This window comes from Salminus brasiliensis, chromosome 4 (assembly GCF_030463535.1).
Source record: "Salminus brasiliensis chromosome 4, fSalBra1.hap2, whole genome shotgun sequence".
NCBI lineage: Eukaryota > Metazoa > Chordata > Actinopteri > Characiformes > Bryconidae > Salminus > Salminus brasiliensis.
The window spans coordinates 27,299,952-27,313,448 of NC_132881.1; positions in this window are offsets into that span (position 1 = coordinate 27,299,952).

A 13,497-nucleotide genomic window follows, 5' to 3' on the forward strand; every position below is an offset into this window, starting at 1 on the left:
CAGAGAGAGGTGCGACCGTCCTGTGAGTGTGAGTGTGTGTGTGTGTGTGTGTGCGTGCATGTGTGTTGAAGGTCAGCCCTCATAGCTTTGGAGCTAACAGAGTTGAGTCTGGGTCTCCCCTTTCTCACAACTCTCTGCACCAATCACAGCGCATCCACACATTCTTTTCCATCCTCTCCAGCCAATCCAAACGCACCATTTTGCCCCCTATAAAGCCAATCATGCTGATTAATTTATTCAGAGGAACCTCTCCCCTCCTTCTTTTTCCCCCGCAGGAATGAGCGTCGCTTCATACGCACCCCCACCGCCGTGGCCTTGCTCTCTTTTTCTCCCACTCTCCTGCTCTCCCTCCACCTCCCTCTTTTCATTCCTTTATTGCAAAGAATGCGGCGTATTCTTTTACTGCCTCTTTTAGTATGTAACCCCTCTCTCTCCTCTCTTCTCCCCTTCTTTTCGCTCTTTCTTCCGCTCCTCTCCAAAGTAATTAGACAGAGGCGTGTAAAGAGGAGAAATTCATTTCTTTGAAAGGGACAGAGAACAAAAGAGGGAGAGAGACAGAGACAGAGAGAGAGGGGGAAAGAGAGAGAGAGAGAGAGAGAGAGAGAGAGAGAGAGAGAGAGAGAGAGAGAGAGAGCACAAACTTATGCTGTTAAGTGTCATTGTGCGACTCTGAACGTGGAGGAAATAAAAAACGGGATTACTGATAAATAAACCCTCCTCTCTCACTCGAACACACACACATACACACACAGTCCCTATCCCCCTCTCCCGCCTTTTTTTCCCTTCTCTCTGTCCCTCGCTCTCTCTTTCTCTGCCCATGGCCGCAGGGTGAAGAGCCTGACATCATCGCTTCCTGTAGTAAACAGGTGTGAGAAGGAGAGTGGAGAAGAAAAGAGAGGAAGATAAAGTGGTGTGTAAAGGCCTCCCTGTGTAAAGGCCTCTTTCTGCAGCCCGCCGCTTAGCCCCGATGCTCAGACCGACCTTCTGTCTGTGAGGCCGCCTAACAGCCCGGGCAACCCCAGAAACAAAGCATCCACGCATTCTCCTCAAAGACGCTCACCTCTCAGAGCAAAGGCCAGTCTCACTGACCCCCTTACCGGCTCCGACCACCATTATTTCACCACCCATTTAACTCTCATTATTTTGTGTTTGCCTCATCTTGGTAAGCATGCTAAAGAAGAAAGAGAGACGGCTGAGGAAGGACAGTGCTGGAAGACATGTTAGGAACATTCATGTGATGAAAAGAATTTCTGCTTAAAAAAAAAGTGAATAAATAAAATACCAGTAAAAATATAAATGAGATGAACACACTTACTATTCTCTTTAAAGAACCTCAGCAGTTGCCTGAAGTCCACTACCAGCACACACCTGACACAACCCTTAGAAGTCAGAATGCATGCTGCTGATAACAGAAGCATGCTGTAATTTGATGGTAATTTTTTCTCAATTAAAAAAAGCAGAGACAATCTGTCTGAGCTTTCGATTCACACCCTGTTTGTGTGTGAATAGAAGTTGCACAGGGGCGTTGTATGATTTTATGATTGAAGTTAAAGCCTTCACATTTTAGCTATGTGTGTCATTTAAATGTAAATCAAATGAAATTGGAACTCCTTCAAATTTAAAGCTTGAGTAAGTGATTATTTTACAAACACTGTTTGGGATTATTTGTATGCATTACATCCAATAACAGCAGTTACTGCACTTCTAAAGAAGGACAGAAAGGACAAGAGAGGTAGAAAAGGAAGGGATCGAATGAAGCTGAGTGGACATCAAACAAGATCTCATTAAATTCCTACATACCACTGAAGGGCACCACAAGAAGTTTGTAACATTTACATGAAAATATTCATACATATTTTTATGATTCAAAATGGGCTCCTGTCCGTTTTTTAAATTCACAACGAGCTCCTGTCCACTGGTGCTGCTGTTTTGCCAAATACAAACAACCCAACCTGTCATGTACTCGAAGAAGAATTGAGAAAAAAGCAGCACCACAACATGCTGCATTTCTTTAGGGTTAGAGTAGTTTAGAGTTATAGTAAGGGAAAGCGTTAGGTTTAACGCTGCCTCCCTCAGTTGTGTTGCACACCTCTCTCCAAAACTCTCTGTGTGAGTAGTAAGGCTGTGCATGGTTATGTGTTTTGGAGAAGTGGATTTGGAAGAAAGACTTGCTTAACTAGCACAGATTTAGTGAGGTGCTGAATAGCTGAATAAAGAGTTGGAAATTCTGGACTACCTCAAGAGGAAGCTTGAGAAATACAACATAGTACTGTATTTGTATTTGTGTTTGTTTGCATTTGCTCTAATAAGGGCCCCTTGGCTCTAAGTGGTTTATCCCTAGACCCCCATGAGGTTCTATTTTAATAATTGCTGTTGTAATTAAATAATAAAAAAAAGTCTATTGTTTGACGTTACCTGAAACCCAAGTGCTGAATGGCTTCTCTACAATGTGTAGCTAACCTTCTATAGTCACATTTCATACATTTAAATTCACATTTCATTTGTTTTTCAGTTTTGTCAAGTTGTTGTATTACACTAAATCTAAGAGATATGTTAATGTGACAATCTAATGAAAGGTCTGTAGACATGCAGTACTTTGAATATTTAACCCTTGTGTTATCTTAAGGGTCGGAAATTACCTGCCACTATGTGTAACAGGAGAGAAAAGCCCCTACATGGTATTTTCCTTGAGTGACCCCAACTTTACAGAGGTTCTAATATTGCCTTTGTTCAGACTTTAGGTCATTTCTGACCCCTAGGAAAAGCACACAGGTCTAAAACTCAGTCTGAAAATCATTCACTATGGAATTAAATACGGTAAAAAGAAGCACTCAAGAACGGCTTGGGGTTTTGAGGGTTAATATCATTTTGTCTGGTACTTTAAACATGCCTCCTGTCCTTCTCCTCGCCACCTCCATCACTTCCATTGTTCTCTCAGAGACGCTCTTCCTCTACTTCTGCTCCTTCTCTTCAATTCCTCGCCATTTTGCGCTCTTGCCCCGCTGTCGCTGTCAATCTGGGCTTTTCTTTTTATCCCACTCTTTCTCCTTGCATTTGATTTTCTCCTCCTCTGTGATTTACAGTGTAGGACGTGCACACATGCACAGGTGCACGCATACACACACAAACACACAGACAGATGCACATCTGCACGTGTGTGTAATCACATCAACGGGCCTTCGGCTTTATTTGACATTGAAAGGCAAGTTAACGACCAAATTTATTTATATTACTCACACACACAGATGCTTTGAAAGTTCATGTTTGTTACTCACACACGCAGATGCTTTCGCAGCGGATGGATTGAAGAGAAGTGTGTGAATGTGTGTGTGTGGTTTTGCTTTGTTCTGCAAAAGTAATTTGTTCTAGCGTATAATTAAAGTGAAGAATTGCATTAGGTTCTGCTGCAGCCATTGCCTGTTCTTTCTCTGTGTGTAAGTGTGTGTGTGTGTGTGTGTGTGTGTGTGTGTGTGTGTGTGTGTGTGTGTGTGTGTGTGTGTTGAAGAGATGCCTCACACACATTAAGGGATATTTGAATGTCGTTTGCACCATTATGCTTTTCCTCTGCTCTCCAACAGCAGAGTCTCTAGGGTATTTATTAGTGACAACACCCTCCCCCCTCCAATCCACACACACACACACACACTCATATGGACCTATCATTGGATCACACAGAGTTTGGAAATCACTTCATTTTGACTGTCTGTAGTTGTGGGGAGAGCATGCCAAGAACCAAGAACACACACAGAGTCTGGGCCGATGCACCGCAGACTGAAACACTCGAGCTATGTCATGCATCATAGAAATCAGGTGTGTATGTGTGTGTCTGTATTTGTGTGTATGTGTGTGTTTGTATGTGTGTGTGTTGTAGGTGGGTGAGTGTGAGAGGATCTTGTGTCATATACCCTTGACTTCAGTTACAGGGACCAAAGCATGATGGGGTAGACTTGTGACTGTGGGTAGACTGTGTGTGTGTGCGCGCATGTATGTGTGATGTGTGTGTGAGTGAGTGATGGGGGGAGTCTGTGGCTGCTTTGGCAGGGCTGTAAGGCGTCAGCGCACTGCCTCATGGGACATTCTGGCAAAGTGACATACCCACAGTATGCGCACACACACATGCTCACATACTGACACAGATACAGACACATAGCCGCAGCACTGCAGTTTAGATAATTAAAACCACACACATATTCACACACACACACACACATACAAGAGTCACACAGCCATTTTCCAAATCACAGAATCAATCCCTCTCTCTCTTTCTCTCTTTCTTGAGCTCTCCTTCTTTGTCAGTGTCTCTCTATCTCCCTCAGTGCACATACACACACACTCTAAATCACTTAGTGAATAAACAGATTAACTAATACAATTGTACAGGTTGTGTGTGTGTATGTGTGCACGTGTGGTGTTTTTGTTTGGGGAAGGAATGAAGATGCCTACTGTGCAGATAATCCTTGATGTGAATGAATTGATGTAATACATAAGCGTGACCAGATTACGACCCACTTCCTCAAGACTATCTTGGCGTACTTAAATAAGCAGATACACGGAACACGGAAGTGTCATACCGTGAACCTGGAACACTGTCGTGTCCTCCTTTAAAACACATCAGGGCTGTAAAACGGATCAATTCCAAAACCTCAATACTGTTATGTAACAATCTTAGGTCATTGTATGTACGCCAGCAACATTTAAAGACACAAAGTCCATTAGCGAGTGTCCATATATTGGTTTTCAAAAAAGAGGACACTGGGGACACACTTGAGACCATTATGGTTAGGATGTTGTGGTGGGTGAGCTTCATATAGGCCTAGGTTGTAGTGCCATAGCAGTGTGTGTGTGTGTAAGGGGAAGGAGAGAATTAAATATCTCTAAAATCATGCAACTATGTTATACAGAAATTGATGCAAAATCCCTGACATTTGACATAATTTAGAAATTCCGTCTGGATGCATTTTGTTCACTCCCCAAAAAGAGGACATGTTCAGGAAAGCGAAGACATATGGTCACTCTAGATCTGAGATGCACAGCTCCAGTCCTGTAAGGTTGGTCTCCAGGAAGGTTTGGTAGTTGCCCTACGCAAACACACCTAATGCAACTCAGGTAATCAGTTAATTAGTGTAAAGCATGTGTATTTACACTGTAGGGCCTCGTCCCTATGTAGTGTTTGCAACATTTTGGATTCTAAATCTTAATACAGCATAATTCATCTGTAATAGAACAGTATTTACATTTATTCATATGTCAAAATCTGAAATCTAGTGCTGTCTGTGTGTAGAGGTTGTAGTTTTATGACTTATTTAGTTCACTATATAGGGAGATTCAGCCACAAAAATTCAGGCATTGTGACATGAGTGCTAGTTTAAAAAAAATCACCACCTTGGAAAGCGTTTTTGACAGTGTTTAGACAGGAGGCAAAAGCACAAGCAAACCTTGCCTGTGTGAGGCAAGGAATGGAGTTGTACACCCGTGCCCTAGATTAAGCTATTATCTTGCTAGCCGAAAAGTGTGGAAGTTAACCCCTGTGGCCCACCAGAAGGCCGAAGGTGTTATCACTTCTATTACCCAAAAATATGCCCCCCCATTTGTACAGTACTTGTAGTTACTGAACAACACGCCTTAGTGTGTAATAAGCCTTTCTGCGTTAAGGGGTTGAAGAAACTTTGTTGGCAGCTGGGAGAACAGTTAAAAGGCTAAAAGCTAATGCAACGCATTGTGAGGACAGCTGAGAGGATCATCGGAGTCTTTCTCCCCTCCGTCATGGACATTTACACTGCCCGCTGCATCCGCAAAGCAACCAGCATTGTGGATGACTCCACCCACCCTTCACACAGTCTGTTCTCCCTCCTGCCATCAGGAAGAAGGTACCGCAGCATCCGGTCCAACATGACAAGACTCTGCAATAACTTCTTCCCCCAAGCCATCAGACTTCTCAACTCCAGAGACTGAACTGATGTTTTTTCTGTTCCATGCACACACAAACACACACACACACACACACACACACACACACTCTCTCTCTCTCTCTCTCTCTCTCTCTCTCATTCACCAACCATTTTGCACTAATATCTATATTAACTCACTGGACTCAATATTTATTGCACACTGCATCATTTGCACACTTACACACAATTATTTATTATTGTCTGTCTGCACTTGTACTGTGTTGCACTTGCGTTCTGCACTGTGTCTATGTTGCACCATGGAGGAACGTTGTTTTGTTTCACTGTGTACTCTGTATATAGTTGAAATGACAATAAAAACCCACTTGACTTGACTTGACTTGAAAACGCCGACCAGAAAAGGGAGAAGGGTTGACTGGGTGCAGTCTCTTCAGCTTGCTAACCACACACTGTGTTGAGAGGATTCGCACAGTCACATGCTCACTATTTATACATTAAAAACCAACGTAAAATACTCAGTGATGAGGTAAATGCATTATTTCTGTACTAGAATACTTCAAAGAAACTTTTTAGACCTGGATTTACTGTATGTATCCTTGTATGTCTCTGTGTATGTCTGTGTAATATCTGTTACGATTATAAAGTTGTACAAAAGAAAGAAAGTATTCCTTTAACTACTGCTTTTTAGACTTTATACCCCATCTCTAAGATTCCGCCCAACACTGAGCATTTCTAAGAGTCAAGAGCGTCTCTCTATTGTGGAATTAGAGTTTGCTAAAGAATTTTCCCATAAAACTCAAACCCTGCTGTGGTTTAAAAAGGCTCGTTCACCCTTTTTTCCTCTCCTCCTCTGTCATTCCCTCAGTGCGTTTTGTCCTGGGTTGGGTTTCATTCATGATGGCTCTTCTCCTCCACCAGTTCTCCTGCTCATCCTTCTGAAGATCTGTCGCTTGTAGAAGGAGGGATGGGATGGGATTAGGGTGAGGGACAGAGATATGACCTCACACACACCCACACACATAGAAAGTCATGGGGTAGTGGAGATGGTGATAGTCTATGTGGTCTGTCTGGCGCAAACAAAATAAAAAATACATAATTACTCCAAGCTGGAGGAGATCGTTTTGATTTGCTGAATTTGAGGAATATTTGGGGGCTGCATTACGCTGAATGTAAATTACAGGCCTGAGTGGAACGGCGTTTAAAGAGAAATGCTCAGCTCTAGTTTGGGCTGCTTTGAGGATGAATGAAGAGAGGAAAAATGTTCAGTGGGTTACTGTCGTTCATAAAGAGCTGAGACAGGATTTCTGGATTGCGTTTCACACTGCCATTTAACTCCATGACACGCACGCTGGTCCACATACTTTCTAAACCACACAGGTCTGAGAGGTAGTGTGTTTGTTTTCATACTTTTTTCTAAGATACTATACACAGACAGAGGTAACAAAATCTATGTGGGAGAGTCATCAGGAGGAAAACATCTGTAATCTGCAACCTCATCAGAAAGGTCTCTAGATTAAGTATCTAGATAGGTGCTGAAGTATCTAGATAAGTGCTGTTATCTAGGCCTAGATGTTGTTTCCAAAGTGCTGTGCATGTTCTGAATGGCTTAATTTGAAGGTGCAGATGAGGTAAGAAAAAATACTTGGCCACAATCACCAAGGTATGTTTAGGGAAAAAAGGAACAATATTTGATGAGAAGAACACCTTGCCAACTGTTAGGCGTAGGGAGGGGAATATTAGGGTTGGGTGGCAGCCAGTGGCATTTTCTTTTGTTTATCAAGAGTAAAGTATCTGTAATAAACATTTGCAGATTATTGCAATTATCTATAATAGTTTGTGTATTTTTTTGGTTAGCAATGCTTCTAATTTTACATATTTTTACTGCTGGAACGAAATCTGTGTATATCCCCACATCCTGACATGGTATAAGAACAAATGTTTTTTAGTCTGTGTTCCTGTGTGTGTGTGTTTGTGTGTGTGTGTGTGTGTGTGTGTGTGGTGTCCAGTATACAGAATGCAGCTGTTGAGGTTTTGACTTTCTTTAGCTCCTGTAAGGAAGCAGTAATCATGCCACTTTAACCAAAGGCCAGCCTCAACTGCTTCTCCAAAGTACACACACTTTTTCTCCATGTTTTCAACATTGCCACAGAGCCATATGCGCATTTTACTGGAAGTATAATTTTTTAATGTATTTTAATGCCTTTGCTTCTTCTAGTAAGCATAATACCTCATATTAAGCTTAGATATTGTTACTGGATAATACACATTTTCACTGGTACACATTAGGTACACTACATTGTGTTTGTGGACTTCTAATGAATGCATTCAGCTACTGTGCAAATGTGCACACACAGAGCTTGTCTAGTCCCCACAGAGAAGCATTGTCAATAGAATAGCACTTTCTGGAGCAGATAAACATGAACATATTGGCACCATACCTAATGCCAGGCATAGACTAGAAGGGTATAAAGCCCCCCAGCATTGAGCCGTGGAGCAGTGAAATGACGTCTCTCCATTCAGTACTTTTGGGATGGGTTGGGGTGTTAGAGATGAGATTGGGGTGGTAATCATCCGACATCCCGCCCTCACAAAAGCTCTAGTTGCTGAATGCAATCAAATCCTCACAGCAAAGCCTTCCTTGAAGAGTAGAGACAGTTACTCCAACCAAAGCAGGATCAATTCTTTTTTTTAATACCCTTGATTTTGTAATAAACAATGAATGAGTAGGTGTCCCAATACTTTTGTCAATATAGTGTAGCAGTATTTCTCAGGTCGGTATTTATCTCTTTAAGTGAGAAAGAGAGAGAGAGAGAGAGAGAAAGTGAGAGAGAGAGAGAGAGAGAGAGAGAGAGAGAGGTATAAGATGTGAAACAGTCATATGTATGTGTGTATTAGCAGCGGATGTACATTTCCTCAGCACAATCATGTGTGGAGCACATGGCCACTAAAGGCTGTGATGCGGGGCCAACGAAAATGATCCAACTTCCTGTGGACAGGCATTCTAGAATCTGCAACTTCCTGTCCTGAGCAAGAGAGTGATCCAAATGCAACTCTGCACCTCAGCTATTTTTAGCCAGGAGTTATTGTTAGAGTCAGGTGCTCCGTCTCACACTCACTCTCATTCTCTCACACACACTCCTGCAGCATGAATGAAGAGGTACTGAGCTGTTTCGGCTCTCTGAATGGAAGCCTTGCCTCTGTGCTAGCCTCAGGGGGGAGCCTTCAGAGCAATCTAGGTCTTCAGAAAAGGCCTAATGATTTTTGAAAATTAAAAAAACGTGTGTAATTTTATTCAATTAAATAATGCTTGTCTTTAAACTCTATATCATCACAGTTCTAGTCGTTATTAGGTTTATGCAATAAAGGGGCTACATTTGTGACATTCTAAACAGATAAAATGTGCATTCATTTTTTTTTCTCTATGGTGTCTAGGCTGATACAGCTAAGCGAGCTCTCCCATTGGTTGGGACTTTACTGGTAGCACTGAAGGCCTCACATCTTGTCCAGCAAGTGATGTGAGCAAGCGCTAATGACACTCCCACTGTAATACGTGAAGTGAATTTCTGAATTTGACGCATGCCGCTGATGCATCTCACTCATGTCCCACCTCAACAAATACTGGGGTTAAACCAGACACCTTTCGTTGTTCAAAAACATGGTTGAAGTATCCAAACATGGATGAGGAATCTGAGAGGTGGAGGTGAGAGAGTTTATAAAAAGGATGTAAATGACACAGGGAAGACATCTGAGTGTTTTGTTGTTTACTGTTGTAAGCTACTGATATTGTGTAGCTGTTGACTGATAGGTCTGTCATTTATTGACATTTTGATTAGACACCATTGTAGACATCCTAAAGGCTTTGCAATGCAATGCACCATTTACATGCTTGTTTTCTGTTATGACACTGCTTAAAGCGTTAGATTAACCACCAGCATAATTAGGAAGTGACAGGGGAATCAACCAGTAATGTTTACCAAATGGTGGGAACCAGTTTCTTTTAAAAATTAAAACAGCAACTGAGGCTCTGTGCCAGAACACTTTACGGAAAATCACATGGAATGTCTTTAACAAGCTTTAGATTTTCTTGTTCAATCTAAAATGGCCAAACAATGGTTACAAGCATTGCCATTAACTTACTGCCATCATGCTATTGATATTCTAAAGGGGGCTAATAGAAATTAGCATTTTCAGACATTATCAAACTGCTTTACTTTTCTTTTGACATTTATGGTCTGAATTGAAGGCCTAGGTCTAACAGTCACAGGAAGCCAGTAACGTCAGCTTTCTAATGTTAGCTAAACGTTTACCTTGGGTGACCATATTTTGTTTTTTAAAAAAGAGGGCACTTGGGGGGACGCAGGCTTCCACTGTGGTTAGGGTGTTGTGATGTAGGATCATAACATATGTGTGAGGGTAGGAGGGACTTTAACTACATTAGTACATTGACATACATAACATAACACAACATAACATACAAGAAATAACCTTAATAGCCAAAACCTAGATGGTCAAATCAACTACTTTCAGTTTTCATTTTCATTACGATTTAAAAAAAAATACATAAAATAAGTCTAGTTTAAAAACACTGGACACTGGTCAGCCCTCCTGGTCTGTTTGACAGGCTATAGCTATGTGTGACATTGATCTGATTTCTATATATTCCTTTGGACAGTTCAGAATATTTGCTCCACTTGGTTCCATGACGGATTTGTGTATTTTGTCACTGTCCTAAAACCTTGTTGGATTCTGAAATGAGGAAAAAGAGGACATGTCCAGGAAAAAGAGGATGTCTGGTCATGTGATGGAAACTACCATCAGTAGTGCACATCAATGGTTCGTGGCACTGTGATGTACTTTGTCATTTTGAGATTATACCACCCAACAACAATACTAGATCGTAAAGTAAATGAAACTTGCATAATGTACAGTAGCCTATAGTAATCCTGTTCCTGACCCCTAGCAAGACCGAGATGAGCCAGAAAAGAAAATATGCGATATAGAACTAGCTTCAATAGTAACACCAGTGGAAAGAACCCTTTAACCAGGCAAAGAACCACATAAACATCGAAAGAACAACTTGTGGTCAGTGTTCTATATTGAACCTTTGAGTTTATGAAAGACCAGTTGAAGAATGATGTTAATTGCAATTGGGGGCCTTGTTGGCAGGTGGCAGCCCCATTCAACTTGTTGTCACACGCACTGTTGGTGTGAAGAATGCAAGCAATGTCTAGGATTGAATACAATGGTTTTAAGTCTACATAATAACAGAATATAATATGCTTTAGTTCCAGAAGTCCTGGAGATGTCAGGAATATCCAGCATGGCTTACTGTGGTTGCTCTGAATTCTGTTTTGATCCATACCAAATAGAGGTAAGGTCAGCGCCTCAGTTTTGTTAGGGGTTAAGTGGACAGCTCTCAGTACTGGTTACTTAGTTCTTCTAGAAAAAGTTTAGCCTGTGTTGCCTGTGCCAGAAAAAATCCTCATTCTTGATCACTTCCCAGCAGCCAAGCAGCAATTACCCAGCATTCCAGGGCATTTTGTGGTTGGCCAACACAGTTCTGTCCCTCCAGTTAGCACGCCTCCTCTTCCTCTGCGCAGCAGGGCAGCGAGTGGCCTCCTGGACACACTGCTGCGGTGTGATGTGGTGTGGTGTGTGTGCGTGTATATGTATGTGTGTTTCTTCGCCGGCCTCACCACAGCTTTGGAGCTGTCACACCAATGACCATTAAGCAACAATAAAGCTGCTCTTCTATTTCACCCATAATAGTCCTCTAAAGCCCATACCTCAGCACATAGCTGTATGATGAGCTTCTATACTGAGACGCTGGGCAGTGGAGTTTATAGAAACACATATGCAGGCATTCTTCTGGTGTCCACCGACTTAGCTGGACTATGTGTGCGCAAAGGCTGTCAGGGATTCTGCACTCCCATTGGTCAAGAAGTTGCTGCCCACTCATCCCTATATAAGTGGATTTTAACGCAGGTCAGTCTAGTTGACCTCAGACCTCAGTGCAGGTCTAGTCCAGTGACCCACACACAGACGCGGTGCTGTCTGATGTAGCCTTAGCCTTCTGGATAGAGAGCAGGCCAGCGACGTCTCTAAGAGTCCCTGAGCTTATGACCTTTGATCTCTACGACTAAGGAATAAGCCCCTGATTTACAGTTGCTCTCAGACCCGTGCATGCCACCTCTGACCTATGACCGCTCATAAAGAGTGAAGAGGCCTCTCTGGGCAGCATGAGCCACAGGGTTTTATAGAGACTTCCCATTTTATTTGCAAGCTGTGTCTCCAGTATCAACCAGTGCATCATTAGAACTGTATGACATTCAGTTATCTATAGAAAAAGACAAAATATGGACAAATCATTTTATCATTTGTCATACAATGTCAGAAACCACACAAGTAAGGTCTAGTTATTTCCTCCCACTATAAACTGTGGCCTAAAGGTTAGATTCCAAGTTTGTAAAAGGCTTAGGACCAGTTGGTTGCCCTTTTAATCCCATAGACCAGCAGGAGTTGGGAGGAGTGAAGGAACAGTGCTTTCGTGTCCCTCAACATTTATAACTGAGGTGCCCTTGAGCATGGCACCTAACCCCCAGTTGCTCCATGGGCCCAAGACAAGTGGGTGCTCTCACTGCCCTATTCACAAGTCTGTGTGTTAAATTCTGAAAGCCCCATTCGGATTGGATTAGTACATCAGGGGGATGGCTGTAATAGAACTGGTGCACTTCTGCTCAGGGATAAAACCTTCACATCAAAATGGCAATAGTATTACCACAAGATGTGTGACTTTCCAGCCCAAAGATTTGCAATTGGATGTCACATTCAGTTGTGTCCAAACGAAGCTCTGGCTTTCTCAGTTTGGGACGAAGTAAAGTTTGATTTCACTGTTGTTTTTGTGTCACGATTCAGAAAGTATCTAATATCTACTGGAGGATGTTAGATAAGTGTGCTTGCAGACTAAATATGGTGCGTAGCAGTGGTCAAAAACATTTTTTTTCCTACTAGAGGCAACATCTGCACGGAAAAACACAGAGATGTGAATGCGGACAGGACTAAAATTATCAGACCACCGCTGAGTTCAGTTAAAAACAGAAGGTTATTCTGCCTGTAATCTTCGCGGAGGATGGGAGAGAAAAATCCAGACATGACCGATCAGGACAGGAATAAAACATAGAGGAGCCGCCGTGAAACGTTGAAATGCCCCAGGACCCCATGGAAATGTAGTGTAATCCTGTCCAAATTGGGCTAAGGTGTGCTTTTCTTTTTTTTGTCATGTCCAGTTTTATCCACCAACTAGGCCACTCTCCACACAATCGGACTACAAAGGTTGGCATGTGCCTACTCCACCACATATTTTTGAACTGCTACCAAGTTAATGTCATTTGATATCAATGTCAACATCAGCATACTTGAAGCAGAGCTTCTAATTCCTATACATCAGCTTCTGATTCTTGTATCTGCTGACATCACACTGAGTGATTTGGGGGGGGGCGAGGATTGGCAAGAAAGCATCCTAGATCATGGTGTGGATCAAACTTGCGAGCTCTTAACAACATGGCCAGTGGCTAAATAGCTGCACCACTCA